Raw genomic sequence first — 20,489 nt, 5'->3', positions numbered from 1 at the left:
TGTTTGAGGAGTTTTACCATCTCAATATTAAGTCTTTTGACCCATGAATGCAAGATGTCTTGCCATTTATTTAGAACTTTAGTTCCTCCAATAATGTTTTATAGTTTTCGGAGAATAAGTTGTGTTATTCTATTTGATGTTATTGTAAATGGAATTGTTTCCTTAATTTCATTTTCAGATTGCTCATGGCAAGAATATGGAAATACAGTTGATTTTTGTATATTGGTCTGGTATCTTGAACCTTACTAAACTCACTTATTAGTTCTAATTGTTTCTTAGTTGATTCCTTAGGATTTTCTGTATAAAGATTTTGTCATCTACAGATAAAGACAGTAAAATATTTCTGTCCATATTGGATGCTTTTTAATTTTTTTCTTGGTTAGAACCTCCAGTACAATGTTAAATAGAATAGCGAAAATGGACATCCTTGCCTTGTTCTTAATCATATGGGGAAACAACTAGTGTTTCACCATTAAGTATGATACTAGCTGTAGGTTCTTCCTAGATGCCCTTTATCAGTTTGAGGAAGTTTTCTTCTACTCCTGGTTTGTTGAGTGCTTTTATCATGAAAATGTGTTGGATTCTGACAAATGCATTTTCTGCTTTTATTAAGATGCTCTATTTATATAGTGTTTTATTGATTTGTAATTAATTGGGGGATAGTAAACTAACTTTATATTCCTAGACAAATCTCACTTGGTCATGGTATATAATTATTTTTGTATGTTGCTGGATTTCTTTGCTAGTTGTGTAGGGGGTCTGCAAGACCACCATTGGTTTGATGATTTGCTAGAAGGACTCATAGAACCCAGAAAAGCTGTTATACTCATGTTATACCTTATTACAGTGATAGAGTTTACTAGTCTAAGTCTGGACTTTTGTTCTTGGGAAGATTTTTATTTACTAAGTTTCTTTCCTTGATATAAATCTATTCAGATTATCTACTTTTTCTTGAATCAGCTTTGGTAATTTGTGTCTTTCAAGGAATTTTAAAATTTCATCTAAATTGTCAAAGTCATTGACATAAACTTTTTCATAATATTCTTTTATTGGTCATTTGTGTTTGTAGCATCATTAGATGTCTTTAATCCTTGATATTGCTACTTTATGTCTTCTCTCTTTTTCTTCACCAGTAGCTAAAATATATCAATTTCATTAATTTTTAAAAATAATTAGGTTTTGATTTCACTGATTTTTATCTATTGTTTGTCTGTTTTTTATTTCATTGATTTCCATTCTGATCTTGATGTTTTTTCCTTTCTACTTATTTTTGGTTTAATTTGCTCTTTTTTTTCCCCTAGCTTTTTAAGTTCAAAGCTTAATCAATGATTAGAAACCTTTTTGTTGGCTAATATAAGCATTTAAATAGAGGTAGTCCTCGTTTTGTGTGGTAATGGGGAACCATAAAAATGACTACTGAAGCTGAAACTTTGCAAAGTCATCTTCATAATCAGTGGGAAAAATTACAATGGTTTTGTGACCATTAAGAATTTTTTCCAAAACTTTAAAAGCTGTTTTATTGTTTGTTATAAACATATAGGAAATGAAAACACAGTAAAACTAATATTTATTTATTACCCTGAAATTTAAAACATTGGCAGCATTTTGAATGTGTTTTTTTTTCCCCAAAAAACTTGTGAAGAGTAGTTTTAACAGTGTTTGCCATCTTCTTGTATAACTTATGATATGGAATGAGCATGTTTTCTATACCTAGGTGAATTGTCATAATCCTTTCTAAGTTTGGATCCATTCCAATATTTTATCCTTTGTGCTTACAATATTGTGAAATATGTCCAGGAGTTTATGTGAAGATTTTTTTTTGCGACATCACTTTCTTTGGACTACCTTTGTCCTTGTCATCCAACCACTTTTTATATTTATAGTAAGTCAATAAGTTTGCTTTTACTCAATTCCTCTAGCTTTGTATCTAAAGTCTCTTGAAGGGCAGCAGTGTCGACATTTCCACAGTCAGCCATCTTCTACTCAAAAACAGTATTGTTAATGTTGTTTTCTTGCTGAATTTTTGTCTTTGTTGTCCAGTTCACTGTTCTAATTATCAGTTTTTGTAAAATTTCATGTGGGCTTATCACTGGGAGACAAGCAGGGAACATAAACTACACACTTTGCTCTCTGTGAGCATACTGGATGACAGATGTGCAACTAATAATCATCGACAGACTTTGAAATAAGTGAAATGACTGGTCACTGATCATGATGTGTATCTGTACATATATAATGATTTGTAGACTGAAGAGCTAGCAGTATAGTTTGTACTCCATGCCATTATTCACAGATACTATATTGAAGTTTGAACTGTATTGCTGGCAGACTGGCATTATTTAGCTAACCTGTGGTAACTGAAATTCCTGCATGTCAGAATTCTGCAAAGTAAGTACTACCTGTATCTATATATTTTTTCTCTAAGCACTGCTTTAGTTTTATCTCACAAATTTTGACATTTTGTGTTCTCATATTAATTAAATTCAAGTTACTTTCTAATTCCTCTTTTGACTTTCTCATTGACACATAGGTTATTTTATAAGTGTGTTTAATTTCCTAATATTTGGGGGGACTTCTGAGATATCTTTTTATTATTTATTTCTAATTAATTCCATTATGGTTGGTTAATATACTCTGAATGATTTCCAGTCTTATAAAATTATTGCAATTTGTTTTCAGGTCAAGAATACAGTCTATTCTGATGAATATCCATGTGTCCTTGAAGTGAAAGTGTATTTTGTTATTAGATGGGTGTTTATAGATGTTGATTAGATCAGATTGGTTGGTACTTATTGGTGTTTTATTTGTCTACTTTTAAAATAAATAATTGTTAAGAGGAGTATTAAAATTACTAGCTGTAATTGTTAATTTGTCTTATTTTTTCTTTTATTTTTGTCAGTTTTATGTATTGTGGGGCTCTTTCTATAGGCGATATACATTTATCATTGTTACATCTTTTTGCCGTAGTAATCCTTTGGCAGCATCATTTGAAATGTACCTTTCATTCTAATAATATTTGTTGTCTTAAAGTGTATATTTTGTGATACTAACACAGCTACTCCAACTCTAAAACACAATTTGTGTGATAACTTTTCCTATCCTTTCATTTTCAAGCTTTTAAAGTGAATGTGTTTTAGACAACATATAGTTGGTTCTTACCGTTTTATCCAGTCTACAATTTCTGTCTTTTGATTGGAGTATTATTGCATTCCCAGTTAATTTCATTATTGATTTGATTTGATTTGTCCTTTCCATTGTACTACTGGTTTAATTTGATTTTTGGCCTCTTTTTCTTTTATTGTTTTCTTTTATATTACAGAACTACTTTTTAGTATATTAATTCCTCTGTTAAATTTTTAGCTGTAGTTCTGTGTTTATCTGGAAATGTCTTTCGTTTTTGTGTGTGTGAGGAGAATGTTTTTCTGGGGATTACAATATGATATTTAGCCTCTTACAACCTACTTCAAGTTAATGCTGCTTTTTTTTTCTTGGAAAAAATATAGAAATTTTGCACTAGCATAGCTCCATTCCCTACCCCTCTTGACCATCCTGTACTCCTTTGTCCTTTGTGTTCATATGTATGTCATAAATTCAACAATACAGTGTTATATTTGCTTTTGAAAGTCTTTTAACAAAATTAGAAGAAAAGAGAAAAAAGTGTTTACATTCAGTTTACCTACTGTGTTAGTCCATTTTCTGCTGTTATAACAGACTGGGAAATTTACAATGAACAGAAATGTATTTGGCTCATGATTCTGGAGCCTGGGAATTCCAGGAACATGGCTCTGACATCTGGGTGAGAGCCTTCATGCTGCATGGCAGAAGGCAGAACAGCAACAGAATGTATCAGAGTAAAAGGAAGGGAGCCAAACTCATACTGTTATCATGAACCGCCTCTCACGAAAACTAACCCACTCCTGTGACAACAACATTAAAGCATTCATGAGGGCAGAGCTCTCATGACATAATCACCTCTTGAAGGTCCCAACTCTCAACACTGTTGCATTGGGAATTAAGTTTCCAACACATGAACTGTGAGGGGCATTCAAACTGTAGACCTGCATATTTAAAAAAATGTAACATCCTGTGTATTTGAGATACCATTGATATTCGGCTAGATGGTAGATCTGTTCTGCTAGCAACATGTTTTTGTTTATCTGAAATGACTTCATTTTGCCATCATTTTTAAGGGAGATTTTCATTGAATATAGAATTCTTGGTTGACAAGTTGTTTTCCTTCGACACTTTTAATATGTTATTCCAATGTTTTCTGGCCTCCATTTTTTGTTCTTGAAAAATCAACTGACAGGCCGGGCACGGTGGCTCATGCCTGTAATCTCAGCACTTTGGGAGGCCAAGGCGGGTGGATCACAAGGTCAGGAGTTTGAGACCAGCCTGGCTAAGATGGTGAAACCCCATCTCTGCTAAAAATACAAAAATTAGCCAGGCACAGTGGCAGGCATGTGTAATCCCAGCTACTCAGGAGGCTGAGGCAGGAGAATCACTTGAAACCAGGAGGCACAGGTTCCAGTGAGGCAAGATCATGCCACTGCATTCTAGCCTGGGCAACAGAGCAAGACTCCATCTCAAAAAAAAAATAATAATAATAAAAAGAAAAAAGTCAACTGACAATTCTATTATTCTCCTATGTATGAGGTGTTATTTTCCTCTTGCTGCTTTCAAGATTTTCTTTGTCTTTATTTTTCAGTAGCTTAATTGTTATGTGTCTAGGTATCCTACCTGTGGTTTATTCAGTTTCTTGGATCTGTAAGTTAGTGTTTTCTAGCCAATTTGGTAATATCTCAGACATTTTTTCAAATACGTTTTCCACCTCTTTCCTACCTTACTGTCACTCAAATTACACATGTGCTGAAATGCTTAATATTGTTTCACAGATCTCTGATGTTCTGCTTATTTTTCTTAATTTTTTTTTCATTTTGCCCTTTGGATTGGATAATTTCTAGTGGTCTTCAAGCTTACTGATTCTGATTTTCTCATCTACTTTTTCAAATCTACCGAGGAGCTCATCTGGTGGAATTTTCATTTTAACCTTAGAATTTCCATTTGGTTCTTTTATCTTTAAATTTGTTTTTAAGTTTACATAAAATGAAGTGTACTCTTTCTTTAAATTTTGACAGTGGCATAGATTCATTTAGCTACCATCACAATCATAATATAGACCAGTTCCATTGCTCTTAAAATTTTGTTTACTACCACTTTTTATTGTTATATACTTTTTCCTTCTTTGAAAGTAGTTCTTTACTAATCCTTTAGTATGGTTTTCTTTAGTTATTTTAATATATTTACAGCAGCTTCTTTGAAGTCTTTGCTAAATCCAACATCTGTGCACACTTGGAGCATTTCTATTGATTTTCTTCCTGAGTATGGGTTACAGTTTTCTGCTTCTTTACATGTCTAGTAACTTTAGGTTGAAAACTGTACATTGGAGATAATTTGTTGTAGTATTCTGGACTCCTCTTGTTCTTCTGACAGTGGAGGTTTTATTTTACAGATAATTTATTGAGACTCAAACTGTGACATCTCTTTTCCCCATGGTGTGCTATTGCTCATGTCTCTGCTTATTTTTTTATATATTTATTTTATTTTTAAAGTCCTAGCCCCCAGTGGACTCCCCTGCCCTTGCATAAAATAGAGATGAACTAGTGATTTGGGCAGAGGCTATATTAGACATCAAAAGCCAGTAAAGCTTCCACACATTGACACCTAAATTGTGCATGGGTTAGAACACTTCAAAGGTATAGCAAGCTTGCAAGTCTTTCTAGATTTTCAATCACTGCTTGGCTCTCTAGGGTCTCCTTGCACAAACGCTTTGGCAACCTGGTGAGGATATATGAAGAGTTCGTTATTTCAGATTTGTTTTTTGTTTGTTGTTTTTTTGTTTACAAAGAAACAGGTCTCACTATGTTGCCCAGGCTGGTCCCAAACTTGTAGCTCAAATGATCCTCCTGCCTCTGCCTCCCAACGTGCTGGAATTTCAGTTGACATGTCCAACCTATTATTTCAGTTTTTTAATGACTCTGTTGCTTCCAGTTTCTCCTTGTTAAATATTTAGCCACTCTACTGTAGTGTCAAACTGGGTTTCTCACCTCTGTTTTTAATGCCACATGAACTACGAGTGAGAGTTGCAGACAACCTAGGAAAGAATGCCATAACTTTACTTTCTTACCCAATGAAATAACAGTTTTTGATTAATAAACATTTTATAATTTGTGGCCTTTCTAATTTTTCATTGCTCTGATTTGGTTGTTTTAAAAATCATTTTATTTCATATTATATTTGTTTTCTGAGTAGAGGACTAAATCTTTATTATATCTGTTTTTTTTTTTATTTTTTCAGACAGAGAGAGTAGACTTGACACCCCTCAACTGGATATATTTAGAGATGTTTTCTTCCATAAGGTGACACTGGAAAGTATTACAGGGGATCGTTCATTGTACTCCATTTTAAAAGTCTGGCAAGGTGATGACCAGCTGGAGAGAGATCAGGAAAACTGAGACAAATTTGTCAGGCAAGTCGTAGTCATCAACAACAAAAGAATATCTGAAGAGTCAGGTCATCCATATAATATATTTGAAAAAATATTTCATGACTGCACAGACCTAGATACTTCAAAACAAAGACTGTGTAAGTGTGATTCATTTGAAAAGACCTTGAAACCAAATATTAACCTAGTGAATTATAATAGGAATTTTGCAAGAAAAAACATTGATGAAAATTTTAGATGTGGGAAAACACCTAGCTACAGTTCTTGCTATTCTAAGCATGAAAAAATTCATAATGGAATGATACACTGTGAAGCTACTCAGTGTGGAAAGATTCTTAGCAATAAACAATCTCTTATTCATTATGTGAATGTTGAAACTGGGGAGAAGACCTGTGTATGTGTTGAATGTGGAAAATCCTTTCTCAAGAAGCCACAGATTATTATACATCAAAGAATTCATACTGGAGAGAAACCTTATGATTGTGGTGCATGTGGAAAAGCCTTCAGTGAGAAGTCACACCTTATTGCATATCAGAGAACTCATACTGGGGAGGAACCTTATGATTGTTCTGAATGTGGAAAAGGCTTTTCTCAAAAATCATCCCTCATTATACATCAGAGAGTTCACTCTGGGGAAAAACCATATGAATGTAGTGAATGTGGGAAAGCCTTCTACCAAAAATCACCCCTCATTATACATCAGAGAATACATACTGGGGAAAAGCCCTATGAATGTAGAGAGTGTGGGAAAGCCTTTTCCCAGAGTCACAGCTGATTATACATCACAGAGCTCATACTGGAGAGAAGCCATATAAGTGTACTGAATGTGGGAAAGCATTCTGTTTTATACATAAAAGAATTCACACTGGTGAGAAAACCTACAAATGTGCTCAGTGTGAGGAAGCCTTCAGCAGGAAGTCAGAACTCATTATACATCAGATAATTCATACTGGGGAGAAACCGTATGAATGTACAGAATGTGGGAAAACATCTCCTGCAAGTCACAACTCATCATACATCAGAGAACCCACACTGGAGAGAAACCCTATAAATGTACCAAATGTAGAAAATCCTTCTGTCAGCAGTCACATCTCATTGGACTTCAGAGAATTCACATGAGAGAAAAACCTTATGTATGTTCTGAATGTGGGAAAGCCTTTTCTCAGAAGTCTCACCTCCCAGGGCATTGGTGAATTCCTACAGGAGAGAAACCTTACATATGTGCTGAATGTGGAAAGACCTTTTCTCAGAAGTCAGACCTTGTTGTACATCAGATAATTCATACTGGAGAGAAACCCTATCGATGTACTGTATGTGAGAAGGCCTTCATCCAGAAGTCCCAACTCACTGTACATCAGAGAATTGCTACACTAATGAAATCATAAGAATGTCTCATAAGAATGGTCTGAACACAGAAAAGCCTTCAGGGTCAGTTCAAGCCTTAATAGATAGTGCAACAACCAATGGATTTGATGATTTTGGGGACTACATCTTTGATAAAATTTTACAAGTGTACTCATGTTCCTAATGTATTTAATTCTTTATCAAAGATAACAGAGAAGTCAGTACGTAAATGATGGGCATTTTCACTATGGCATATAGAAGTTTTTCAATTGAGAAATGAATGATTAGCATAACAGACAAATTGCATGTACATCTCTTTTGAAGTTATGTGCTCCTGATTATACTATATAACAAGAATCATATATATGTGTAAGATTGTTAATGTTAGCCTAGTATAATTTTGGTTATGCAGTTCTTCACTATAGAGGACATCAAGAAAGTCTGCATTTGAAAATGCCAATATCTAGAAATTGTATTTGAGGGAAGGGACTTGCCATGCACTCCTAAAGGTATATGTAAAATTTTTCTTGTAGAAAGAGACACTCATTTATAAATATCCCATGCCAGGTAAGGATGACACATAAGTAATTTCCAGTTGGTGAAACTATTCAACAGACATGAGGGGGAAAACCTATCACTAAGGTTCGTATCTATGTAGAATTTAGACAAACAAGGGGGAGGGAGGATGGGCTAAGTATTCTAGTTATCTTTCAAGAGAAAGTCTTTCAGGAGTGAATGTCTCACTGTTCTGGTCTACCCCTGAAAAGAACCTGTTCTGAGAAATACAAATGACATCAATCAGGCCCTATCTGAGGTGAAAGGCAGTGATGGAGAGACTGATAATGTAACCAGAAATTCTAAAGAACCTACAAGAAAGTTCTAGAACTAGTAAGATAGTTTCATAATATAGGATCCAAAGTTTGTTATAAAAAACAATTATATGGTTATATATTAGCAACAAGCAAATGGAAAACTCAAACATCCAATACCAAAATGAATTGGGATGTCATTAGCTCTCCCACCATACACAATTTCCCACCATGGTAGCAGTTTGCAAAAACAAAAGTAGGATCCTGATATTGCTAGCCAAGTTACAGATCGGTTCCATCACCACAAGGATCCCTCATATAGCCCTTTCATAGCCACACTCACTCTTATCTGTCCCTCAGCACCTGATCCCTAGTGACCACTAATCATTTCTGCAATTTTGTCATTTAAAGAATGTACTATAAATGGAATCATATGGTATGTGACCTTTGAGTACAGCTTTTCTTACTCAGCATTATTCCCTGGAGATTCATCCAATTTGTTGTATGTAGTGGTAATTTTCTCCTGGAGTGAGGTCAGCAAGATGACAGAATAGAAATTCTCTGGCTCTGATCTCCCTCACAGAAATCAAGTAGCAACTATCCACAGACAAGCATATTTTTGTGAATATCCCAGAGCAAAGGAGTAAGTTTGAGGTACCCCTTGGATTGCAGAACTGAAAAAATCTGAAGGTTAAAAAGAATGGTTTCAGCCGGGCATGGTGGCTCACACCTGTAATCTCAACACTGGGAGGCCGAGGTGGGCGGATCACCTGAGGTCGGGAGTTCGAGACCAGCCTGGCCAACATGGAGAAACCCCGTCTCTGCTAAAAATACAAAATTAGCCAGGTCTGATGGCAGGTGCCTGTAATCCCAGCTACTTGGGAGGCTGAGGCAGGAGAACCGCTTGAACCCGGAAGGCAGAGGTTGCAGTGAACCGAGATTGTGCCATTGCACTCCAGCCTGGGCAACAAGAGTGAAACTTTGTCTCAGAAAAAAAAAAGAAGAATGGTTTCACTTTAGTGGTGTCACTCCTCCCTCACTTTGGCACAACACCACACAAAGAAGATTCCCCAGGACCTATGGTTTCTACAGTGGGAAAAAAAAGTTGAAGATGAATATTTTGCTTCCCTACCATTCTGGGACCCATTACAGGATGCCAGACCTTATCTTGCCCCAAACAGAACATTGAGGATATCAGCAGGGATAGACCACCTGGGGTCAGTTAGAAACAAAGGGTGGGGATGAGGTTCACAGTGACCAGTGTCTTGACAATGGCTCTGCATTCTGGACAATGGAGATGCTTCATCACAGAAAATTGCCAACAGCATTACTCTACAAGGATGCACAGTCCTACAGCTTTTCCAGGCATCAGTCCTTAGCTTCTCTACCAGGACCTGGGGCTCTGCTTGAGCATTTCTGATGCTGGGAGGCAAGTGCAGGTTCACAAATGTCTGTGGAAGGGAGTAGCTGACCCCATCCAAACCCAGCATCCTAATGGCGGCTCCACTAAACCCCAGAGCTCGCTTAAGCACTCCCAAGGCCAGGAGGCAAGTGCAGAACTGCAAATATCTGTGGATGGAGTGTATGGCTCCACCAATCCCCAGCAGTCACGTGGTGATTCCAGAGACCTCACCCAACCTTATAGCCCAGCTCGTAGACCTGCCCACTTCCAGATTCTAAACAGCACTACAACCCAGTCAGGAAAGACAGCCTGAAACTCTATTCAATCAACCTGCAAAGCCCATACAGCAGCTCTGCCTGACTGGAGTCTGGCCAGTGGTCCCACCAGACAATGGAGCACATCGAGCAGTTCCACTTCACCTCACAGCACACACAGCAGCCCAGCACACTTAGAGAACTTTGTGGCAAGGTCTGCCTGTCCAGGTTTGCTGTTAGCTGGGCCATCCAGAATCCCAGGCTGACTTAAATTCTAAAAGTTTATCACTGCCAAAGAACAACTGCAAAGGTTGTAAGAGGTGGTTATTTCCTCAAAAATGCAGGCACTCTTACAAGTACACAAGGATTATGTTAAAATTAGGGAAATATTACACTACTAAAACTAATACATCTTCAATAATAGACCCTGAAAAATGGAGGTCTATGAAATGACTGATAAAAAATTTAGAATAACCCTCTTAAAGAAGCTCAGAGAACTACAAGAAAATGCAGATAGCAAACTAAATATTAATGGAATTTGGAAAACAATTCATGAACAAAATAAATTTAACAAAGAAATAAAAACAGTTGAAAGATATAAATCCTGGCGATAATGACTACAATAACTGAACTGAGAAATTCAATAGAAAGCTTCAACAGAAGACATGATCAAGCAGAAGAAAGAATCAGTGAGCTTAAAGACAAGACATTTGAAATTATTTAGTCAGAGGAACAAAAAGAAAAGAATTTCAAACAATGATGAAGACTTATGGGAATTATGAGACACCATCAAGAGAATGAATATTCACACAATATAATTTTCAGAAGGAGAATGTAGAAAAAAGGAAATAATGGCTGAAATTTTTCAAAATTTGGAGAATAATAACAGCATCCAGGTATAAGACACCAACAGTGGCCTCCAATTAAATTCAACCAAAAGAATAGTTCACCAGGACACATCATATTCAAATTTTCGAAAATCAAAGACAAAGTATTCTGAAGGTAACAAGAGGTAAGAATTACATCATATTCAAGTGAGTCTCCCGAGATGAGATGAGATTGGGCACGTTCAGGGTGGCATGGCCGTAGACTCAAGTGAGTCCAAATATGGCTATCAGCAGATCTTTGAGCAGAAAGCCTGGAGGTCAGGGAAGAGAGTCAGACTATATATAATGTGCTGAAGGGTGAAAAAAACTACTAATCAAGAATACTTTACCTAACAAAGCTGTTGTTCAGAAATGAGGGAGAAATAAAAACTTTCTCAAACAAACAGAAGCTAAAGTATTTCATCACCACTCGGCTTGCCTTAAAGGAACTGCTAAAGGGATTTTGTTTCATTAAGCTGAAATAAAAGACTGTAAATGAATAACACAAAACATAGAAAAGTAAAAAGACCTCAATGGTATAAGTAATATAATCAATATTCAGAATACTCTGATACTGTAAGGGTGGTGAGTAAAGCAATATTATCTCTGCTATGAGGGTTAAAGGATAAAACTATTTTTAAAACTGTAGCTACAATACGTTGTGAAGAAATACGAATTACAAAAAGATGTAAAATTTGACATCAATGTCATAAAAGATGTTTTGGAAATTAATCTAGAGATTTTTGTACACAGTTAAAGTTAAGTTGTTATCAGCTTAAAATAACTATTATAAGAATAAGATTTTTAAAAGCCTCACAGTAGCCCCAAAGCCAAAAACCTATAGTAGTTGCACAAAACATAGTAAGTACGAAAAGCATACCACCAAAGGTAACCATCAAACCACAATGGAAAACAGCAAGAAGAAGAAAGAAACAATCTACTAAGCAACCAGAAAATAAATTATAAAATGGCAAGAGAAGGTCCTTACCTATCAATAATTACCTTTTTTGCAAATGAATTAAATTATCCAATCAAAAGACATAGACTGAATAGATGTAACAAACATAACCAAACTATATGCTGCCTACAAGATACTCATTTTACTAGTAAGGGCACACATTGAAAGTGAAGGAATAGAAAAAGATATTCCACACAAATCGGAATCAAAAGAGAGAAGAAGTAGCTATTCTCTTGTCAGAAAATAATAGACTTTAAGTTAAAATTTTAAAGAAGAGACAAAGTCTTTATATGATAATGATTGGGTCAATTCATCAAGAGGCTACAACAATTGTGAATTTATAGGCACCAAACATCAGAGCACTTAAATACAAAAAGGAACTATTAATTGATTTGAAGAGAGAGACAGACTGCAATATAATAATAATAGAAGACCTCAATACTACACTTTTAACAATAGACAGGTCATCTAGACAGAAAATCAATAAGGAAACATCGGACTTAAACTGTACTTTAGACCAAATGAACCTAACAGACACAGAACAATCCATCCAACAATAAAATACACATGTTTCTTAAGTGCACACAACATTTTCTAGGATAGATCATACATTAGGCACAAAACAGGTCTTAACAAATTTAAGAAGATTGAAATCATAATAAGTATCTTCTTCAATCACAATGGCATACTACTAGAAATCAATAACAGTACTTCAAACTTATTCTATGAGGCTAGCATTGCCCTAATACTAAACAGAAGAAATCTGGGAAAATTCTCAAATATGTAGAAATTAAGCAACATGCTTCTAACAACCAATGGGTCACAGAAGAAATGAAAATGGATGTGAAAAAAAATCTTCAGATAACCTAAAACTTATGGGATATGGCAGAAGCAGTCCTAAGAGGGAAACTTATACCAATAAGTGCTTATATCAAAAAAGATGATAGATCTCAAATAAATAACTTGATGATACACCTCCAGGAACTAAAAAAAGAAGAACAAATTAAAGTGATCAGAAGGAAGGAAACACTAAAGATCAGCACAGAAATAAAGAGATTAGGAAAACAGAAAAAATTAATAAAACTAAGAAATTTTTTTAAAAAATAAAATAGACAAACCCTTACCTAGACTCACTGAGAAAAAAGAAGGTTCAAATAGAAGCAAAAGAGGAGACATTACAACAGAGAGGACGGAAATACAAAAGATCATACGAAATTACTATGGACAACTATGTTTCAACAAATTGAATAATCTGGATGAAATGGATAACTTCCTAGACACATACAACTATGAAGACAGACTCATTAAGAAATAGAAAGCCTGAACAGACCAATAACAAATAAGGAGACTGAATCAGTAAAAGTCTTCCATCAATGAAAAGTCTATGTATTAGTCTGTTCTAATGCTGCTATGAAGAAATATCTGACACTGGGTAATTTATAAAAGAAAGAGGTTTAATTGATTGACAGTTCTGTATGGCTGGGGAGGTCTCAGGAAACTTACAATCATGGTGGAAGGGGAAGCAAACATGTCCTTCTTCACATGGTGGCATGATAGAGAAGGGCCAAGCAAAAGTAGGAAAGCCCCTTATAAAACCATCAGATCTTGTGAGAACTCACTATCATAAGAACAGCATAGGAGTTACTGCCCCCTTGATTCAGTTACCTCTAATTTGGTCCCTCCCATGACACGTGGGGATTATGGGAACTATAATTCAAGATGAGATTTGGATAGGGACACAGCCAAACCATATCAGTCTAGGACATGATGGCATCTCTGATGAATTCTACAAGACTTTTTTTTTAAAAGAAACAATATCAATCCTTCTCAAACTCTTCCAAAAATTAAAGTAGAATGTATACTTCTAAATTTATTCTATGAGATTAGCATTACCTTGATACCAAAGCCAGACAAGGACAGTATAAGAAAACTACAGGGCAATATCCCCAAATGAATATAGATGCAAAAATCCTCAATAAAATACTAGCAAATCAAATTCAACAACACGCCAAAAAAGTTATTCACCATGAAGAAGTAAAATTTATTCTTGGAATGCAAGTATGATTCAATATACACCTATCTATAAAGGTGATATACTGTATCAGAAAAGTGAAAGATAAAAAACCCTAGGATCACCTCAATAGATTCAGAGAACACATTTGACAAGTTCAACACCCTTTAATCATTTAAAAAACTCTCAACAGATTAGGTATAGAGGGAATATACTTCAAAACAAAAAAGGCAATATACAGAAACCCATAGCTAGCATTACATTCAATGGTGAAGAGTTGAAAGCTTTTCCTCTAAGACCAGAGACAAGACAAGGATACCTACTTTTACCACTATTGAACATATTACTGCAAGTCCTAGCCACAGCAGTTAGGCAAGATAAATAAATAAAAGGCATTCAAATGGAAAAGAAAGAAGTTAAACTATCCCTGTGTATTGACATAATCTTATACACAGAATATCCAAAAGATGCCTCCAAAAAGCTGTTAGAACTGATAAATTCAGTAAAGTTTCAGTATATAAAATCAATACACAAAAATCAGTAGCCTTTCTGTACACTTATAATGAACTATCCAAAAAGGTAATTAATTAACTATTCCATTTATTAATAGCAACAAAACAAATAAATAACAATGGTAAATTTAACCAAGAAGCTGGAAGACCTGTATACTGAAAACTATAAAACAATGATGAAAGAAATAGAAGAAAAGTCATATAAAAGATTTCCCATGTTCACGTACTAGAAGAGATAATATTATTAACAATTTTGCAGAATTTGCTCGTTTTTTCTAAGTTATCAAATTTATGATCATGAAGTTTTTTGTTGTATACTTTTATCACTCTTTTAATGACTGGGATTTATGGTGATATTCCCACTTTTAGTACTGATAATGGTTATTAGCATCTTCTCCCTTTTTATCTTTGTCTAATTATATGTTTATCAGGTTTGTTGACATTTTTAGAGAACTCATCTTTTGTTTTATTAATTTTCTTTAGTTTTTTCCTCTTCACCTCTCTGTGTGTGTGTGAGATTCAGTCTCACCCTGTCACCCAGGCTGGAGTGCAGTGGCATGATCTTGGCTCATTTGCAACCTCCACCTCCTCCTGGGTTCAAGTGGTTCTCCTGCCTCAGCCTCCTGAGTAGCTGGGATTACAGGCCCATGCCATCACACCTGGCTAATTTTTGTATTTTTAGTAGAGACGGTGTTTTGCCATGTTGGTCAGGCTGGTCTCAAACTCCTAACCTCAGATGATTCACCCACCTTGGCCTCCCAACATGCTGGGATTACAGGTGTGAACCACCATGCCTGGCCCTCTTCACCTCATTTACTTTCTTTTTCATACTTTGAGTTATTTTTATATTTTTTTCTAGTTTCTTGAGGTAAGTGTTTAGAATATTCTGCTGAGACTTTTCCTTTTTTCTAAAGCAAATTTTTAGTGTATAAAACCTCCATCTCTGCACTACTTTAGCTGCATGCCACAGATTTTGATATGGAGTGTTTTCATTTTTATGTATTTTATTAATTGTCTTTGAGATTTATTTTTGACAATGAATTATTTAGAAACGTGTTGTTTAGTATCAAAATATTTTGAGATCTTTATTTTGTCTGTTATTAATTTCTACTTTGGTCCTATTATGGTTAGAAAACAAACTCTGCAGGATTTCAATTGTTTAAATTTGCTGTGGTTTGTTTTAGTGTCCAGGATATGGGCTTTCTTGGTGGGTGTTTCATGGACGTTTGAGTGAATGTCCTATGAATTCTTGAAAAAAAGTGTATTCTACTATTATGTGTAGTGCTCTAAATTTGTCAGTTGTATCCTGTTTATATTTCTTCTTTCACCTCTATCAGCTTTTACCTCATGTGTTTTAAGAATGTTGTTTGGTGCATACACATTTAATATTGTTATATATTCCCAATGAATTTATTCCTTTATGTTATGTAATTCATTTCTTTGTCTCTAGATTTTTTTTCCTTTCTTAAAGTCTACTTCATTAATATAGCCACCTCTTTCTGCCCTTTGACTAATGTTTTCATGGAATTTTTTTCCTTTTACTTTTAACCTACCTACGATATTTTATTTGAATTGAGTTTCCTGTAGACAGTATATTTTGGGGTCATATTTTTTCCCACTCTGTCAATCTCTCTCATTTAATTGGTGTATTTAGATCATTTTCATTTAAGGTAATTATTGATTTGGTAAGCCTAATTTTGCATTTTATTATTTTTTGTTTGTTTCTTGTTCCTGTTTCTGCTTTCCTTCATTCTTCTGTATATATTAAATTTTTAGGATTCTAATTTGATTTGTTTATAGTGTTTTTAAGTATGTAGCTTTGTATCATTTTCTCAGTGGTTGTTCTAGGTATCATAATATACATACATAACTTCTCACAAACTGCTATTGACATTTTACTAGAGTGAATTATATAATCTTATTTCTTTTTAGTTGTTTACCCTCCCCCTTAAAAATGTAATTATTTATTTTGTCTACATGTATTCTGCACCATGTAAGATTATGTCTTAGCCTCAACCTTCAAATATGATTTAAGAAACTCATAAGCTGTATTATAGCCTATTATATTTAACCTTATTTTATCCATCCTAGTGTTCTTTTCTTTCTAAAGTTCCAAATTTAAAAAAATAATTTCCTTTCTATTTAGGTAATTTTCTTTAGCCATTCTTGAAGGGTAGGTTTGCTAACAACAAATTCTCTTAGTTTTCCATTATCAGAGAGTATCTTTATTTTTCTTCATTCCTAAATGATATTTTTGCTGGATAATAAATTTAAGGCAGAAAGTTTTCTTTCACACCTGAAAATGGGCCTCTTCCTCTGACCATCATGATTTCATATGAGGAATCTACTGTCATTAGAATTGGTGCTCTCCTATAAGTAATGTGTCATTTGTCTCTGGCTACTTTCAAGATATTTTTCTTGCAGTTTTCAGAATTTTAGTTATGATGTTTCTTGGCATGGATTTCTTTAGGTTTATCCTACTTGGGGTTCACTCAACATTTTGAATATTTAGGTTTATGTCTTTCACCAAATTTGGGAAATTTCTAGCCATATTTCTTTGAATGGTTGTTTAATCCAGTATCTTTCTCCTTTCCTGGTACTTTAATGATACTAATTACTTTACTATTTTCCCAGATGCCTGTCTTTTTTAATTCCTTTAAATCTACTTTTTATCTGTTTTGTTCATATTGGGTAAATTCTATTGATCTGTCCCCAAGTTCACTGTTTCTGTCCTCTGTCATCTCCAGTCTAGTACTGAATCCATGTAGTTAATTTTTCATTTTGGTCATAATTATTTTTCAGTTCTATAATGTCCATTTGGTTCTTTAGAAAAGAATTTTACTTCCTTGCTGTTTCTACTTTTGCACTTGTTTTAAGAGAATTCATAATTGCTTCTTGAAACACTTTTATGATGGCTACTTAAAAATCCTTAGATTTAAAAACAGTTATGTTAAAAATAAATATTCCAACATTATGTTTATCTCAGTATTGGTCTCTGTTTCTTGTCTCTTCTCATTCATGTTATTTTTCCGGTTCTTGGTATGAGTGACTTACTGTAATATTCAGGACATTTTGGAGATATTTATGAGAGTCTGGATCCTAGTTAGTTTTTCTTTTGCAAGTATTCCCTCTGATGAGATGCAATGTGAGGACTGAGTGTGTATGTATCTTCAGTTTTCTTATGAGCCCTTATGACACCATTTTTGCAAAGTGGGCACTGACTGACACTGCTTCTTTGAAGATGAATGAGGTGGAAGTTCATATTGTGCCTTGGTCTCACTGACATCTTCCTGGAGAATGTAAGAAACTGGTTTGCATTTGTCTTGTTGCCACTGAGTTGAGGTAGAATGTTTTTCTCCCTCTATTTTGCTGGACCCCACTGCCAGTAGGGAGTGGGGAGGAGGGAGCTTAGAGAGCTCACTCACACTTCTTTGTTGTTATAGGGTAGAGGGAACTCTCATACATTGTGGTTGGAAAGGAGAAGTATGATCACTTTTTAAACAGTTTGGCATTTTAGAGGAAGCTAAGCATCTTTCTACTATATCACCTAACCATTTCACTCCTAGGTGTTTACCTGAGAGGAAAAAATGCATATGCTTACAAAAAGACTCATATATCAGTTTTCACAGCAGCTTTATTTGTAATAGCTCCAAATTGGAAACAATCCAAATATTTATCAACAGGTAAATAAACAAAATAGATACACAACAAAGAAGCTAAAAATGATTATGCTAAGTGAAAGAAACAAGCCAAAAATACGTACTGTACACTTCCATTTATGGAAATTCCAGAAAATGCAAACATTGATAGTGACAGAAAGTACATCAGTGACTTTCTGGGAATACATTTGGGATAGAGTGAAAAGAAGGATTATAAAGGGAGGTTATGGATATGTTTATTATCTTGATTGTGGTGATTATGTCACAAGTATATACATGTTTCAAAACTCATTAAAGTGTACAATTTAATTATATGTTTTTTATTCTAAGTCAGTTAATATTTAAAAAATAACTCTTGAAGCAGAAGGAAAATGACCTGAGAAAGAAACTTTGAGATATAGGAAAAAATAAAAATCAAAGAGTAAAGATGTAGATGAAACTAAATGAGTATTTTTTGTATAAAATAACAATAATAAAAGTACTAAATTTTATTAGAGTTTTGTAGATCAAGTATGGATATTACAGTTTCTAGAGAAATAACTAAAAATCAGTAGAATGTAAAATTAAAAAGCCAATAGAGAACAATGGAATTAATTTTTTAAAATCCAGTCAATTCAAATAAGGTAGAAAAGGAACACACAACAGGCCCAAGAAATAAAGAACAAACATTAAAAATGTAGATTTCAAACCAAATATATTAGAATTTCACTAAGTGAATAATGTTGAAAAAGGCAAAGATTTTTAGAATGAATTTTTAAAATAATGTTTACACCAAATACATGCCAAATAACACAGAAAGTTTGAAAGTATGAGAAAACATAATATATTATTCTGACACTAATCAAAAGAAAACTAGTTTTACTATAATTATACATATGAAATAGACTTTATGGCAAAAAATTACTAGTGATAAAAGGAAAAATTAATCAGCAACATATAATAATTATTTCACTTTAAATACCAGTGGTCAACAAATTTCAGCATGCTTATCCTTTGTGTGACAATAAATTCCTCTGTATTTCTAATCAAGAGATAAAATGAGTTAACAGTCTCCATTTTCAGGCAAGGATCCTTTACAACTTCAAGTTACGAAGAGAAATTGTACTCTGTGGGTGCTCTTAGCAGCAAAGATTCTATGGTTCTGTGATTCTGAGTTTCCATGGTGATGTGAGTCTCTGATTCCAATGTAAGATAATTAAGTTGCTGAGGAAGTTGATGTTATATTCACCGTCCTGTCAAACCCTGAGTAAAAACATTGGCTATTTCTAGTATGAGTCACAGCAAAGGCAAGAGCAACAGCACACGTAAAGGGTACCAGTGTGACCAAAAAGAGATTTCCTAAAGGAAGGAGAGGAAAGATCAAACAAGCATATTGGTGTACTCAAAGCACTGCCATAACTGATTTAAAATGAAATTAAAACAGACTTTGGAAGCTGTTTGGAGAAGGCTGGAAGGGTTACCTGCTGCTTGACCTGATTTCCTTTGCAGTGACATTGTAAATCCATCATTGGATGGATTAGATATCTGAAAATTAAAAAGACAGTAAAAGCCATTGTCTCTTTTTGTAATGTATATGATTCAAGACACCTGGACAAGAAACGAAACCTCTGGTACAAACCAATGGAATGTAGACTATAAATCTGAAGATAGAATCCACAGAGAAAGATAAAAATATCCAACAAATATAGATATTAAAGCAAGTTTTACAAATAATCCAATTGCTTTAAAACTCTAAAACTCTAATTGATAATACAAGGGATTATGTTACTTAATCCTTTTCTCAAAGACCAGAATATAGAAGGAACACATTGAGTATAATTAAAGGATGTTATGTAAGTTACATCATTTACACTTAATTTTCTTACAAGACTTTAAATCTCTGTTGTTTCACATAATCATTTTGATTTGTCACCTCATTTTTTTGTCTTTGTTGTGGCAAACAACACAAAATGAATTACTACGTCTTAAGTTTACAGTTTGATAAGTTTTAAAACATGCATACACTAGTGTAACCCACATTCTTATCAAAATATAGACTACTTCCATTACACCAGAAATTTCCTAATCTAGTTTGTCCTTACTCTTGAAGCAATCACTGTTCTTTGTTCTGATTTCTTTCATCATAAGTTAATTATGCATGTTCTAGAACTTCATATGAATGGAAAAATA

At 34.3% G+C, this 20,489-nt stretch overlaps 1 pseudogene; it reads left to right on the top strand.

The window, feature by feature from the left end:
• LOC100439575 (zinc finger protein 300-like) overlaps nt 1–13,470 on the top strand; it is a 22,822-nt pseudogene extending 9,352 nt beyond the window's left edge.
• Nucleotides 13,471–20,489: the final 7,019 nt, after the last annotated feature.

The sequence above is a fragment of the Pongo abelii genome, chromosome 4 (assembly GCF_028885655.2).
Source record: "Pongo abelii isolate AG06213 chromosome 4, NHGRI_mPonAbe1-v2.0_pri, whole genome shotgun sequence".
Taxonomy (NCBI): domain Eukaryota; kingdom Metazoa; phylum Chordata; class Mammalia; order Primates; family Hominidae; genus Pongo; species Pongo abelii.
This window is presented reverse-complemented; position numbering and strand designations above follow the sequence as displayed.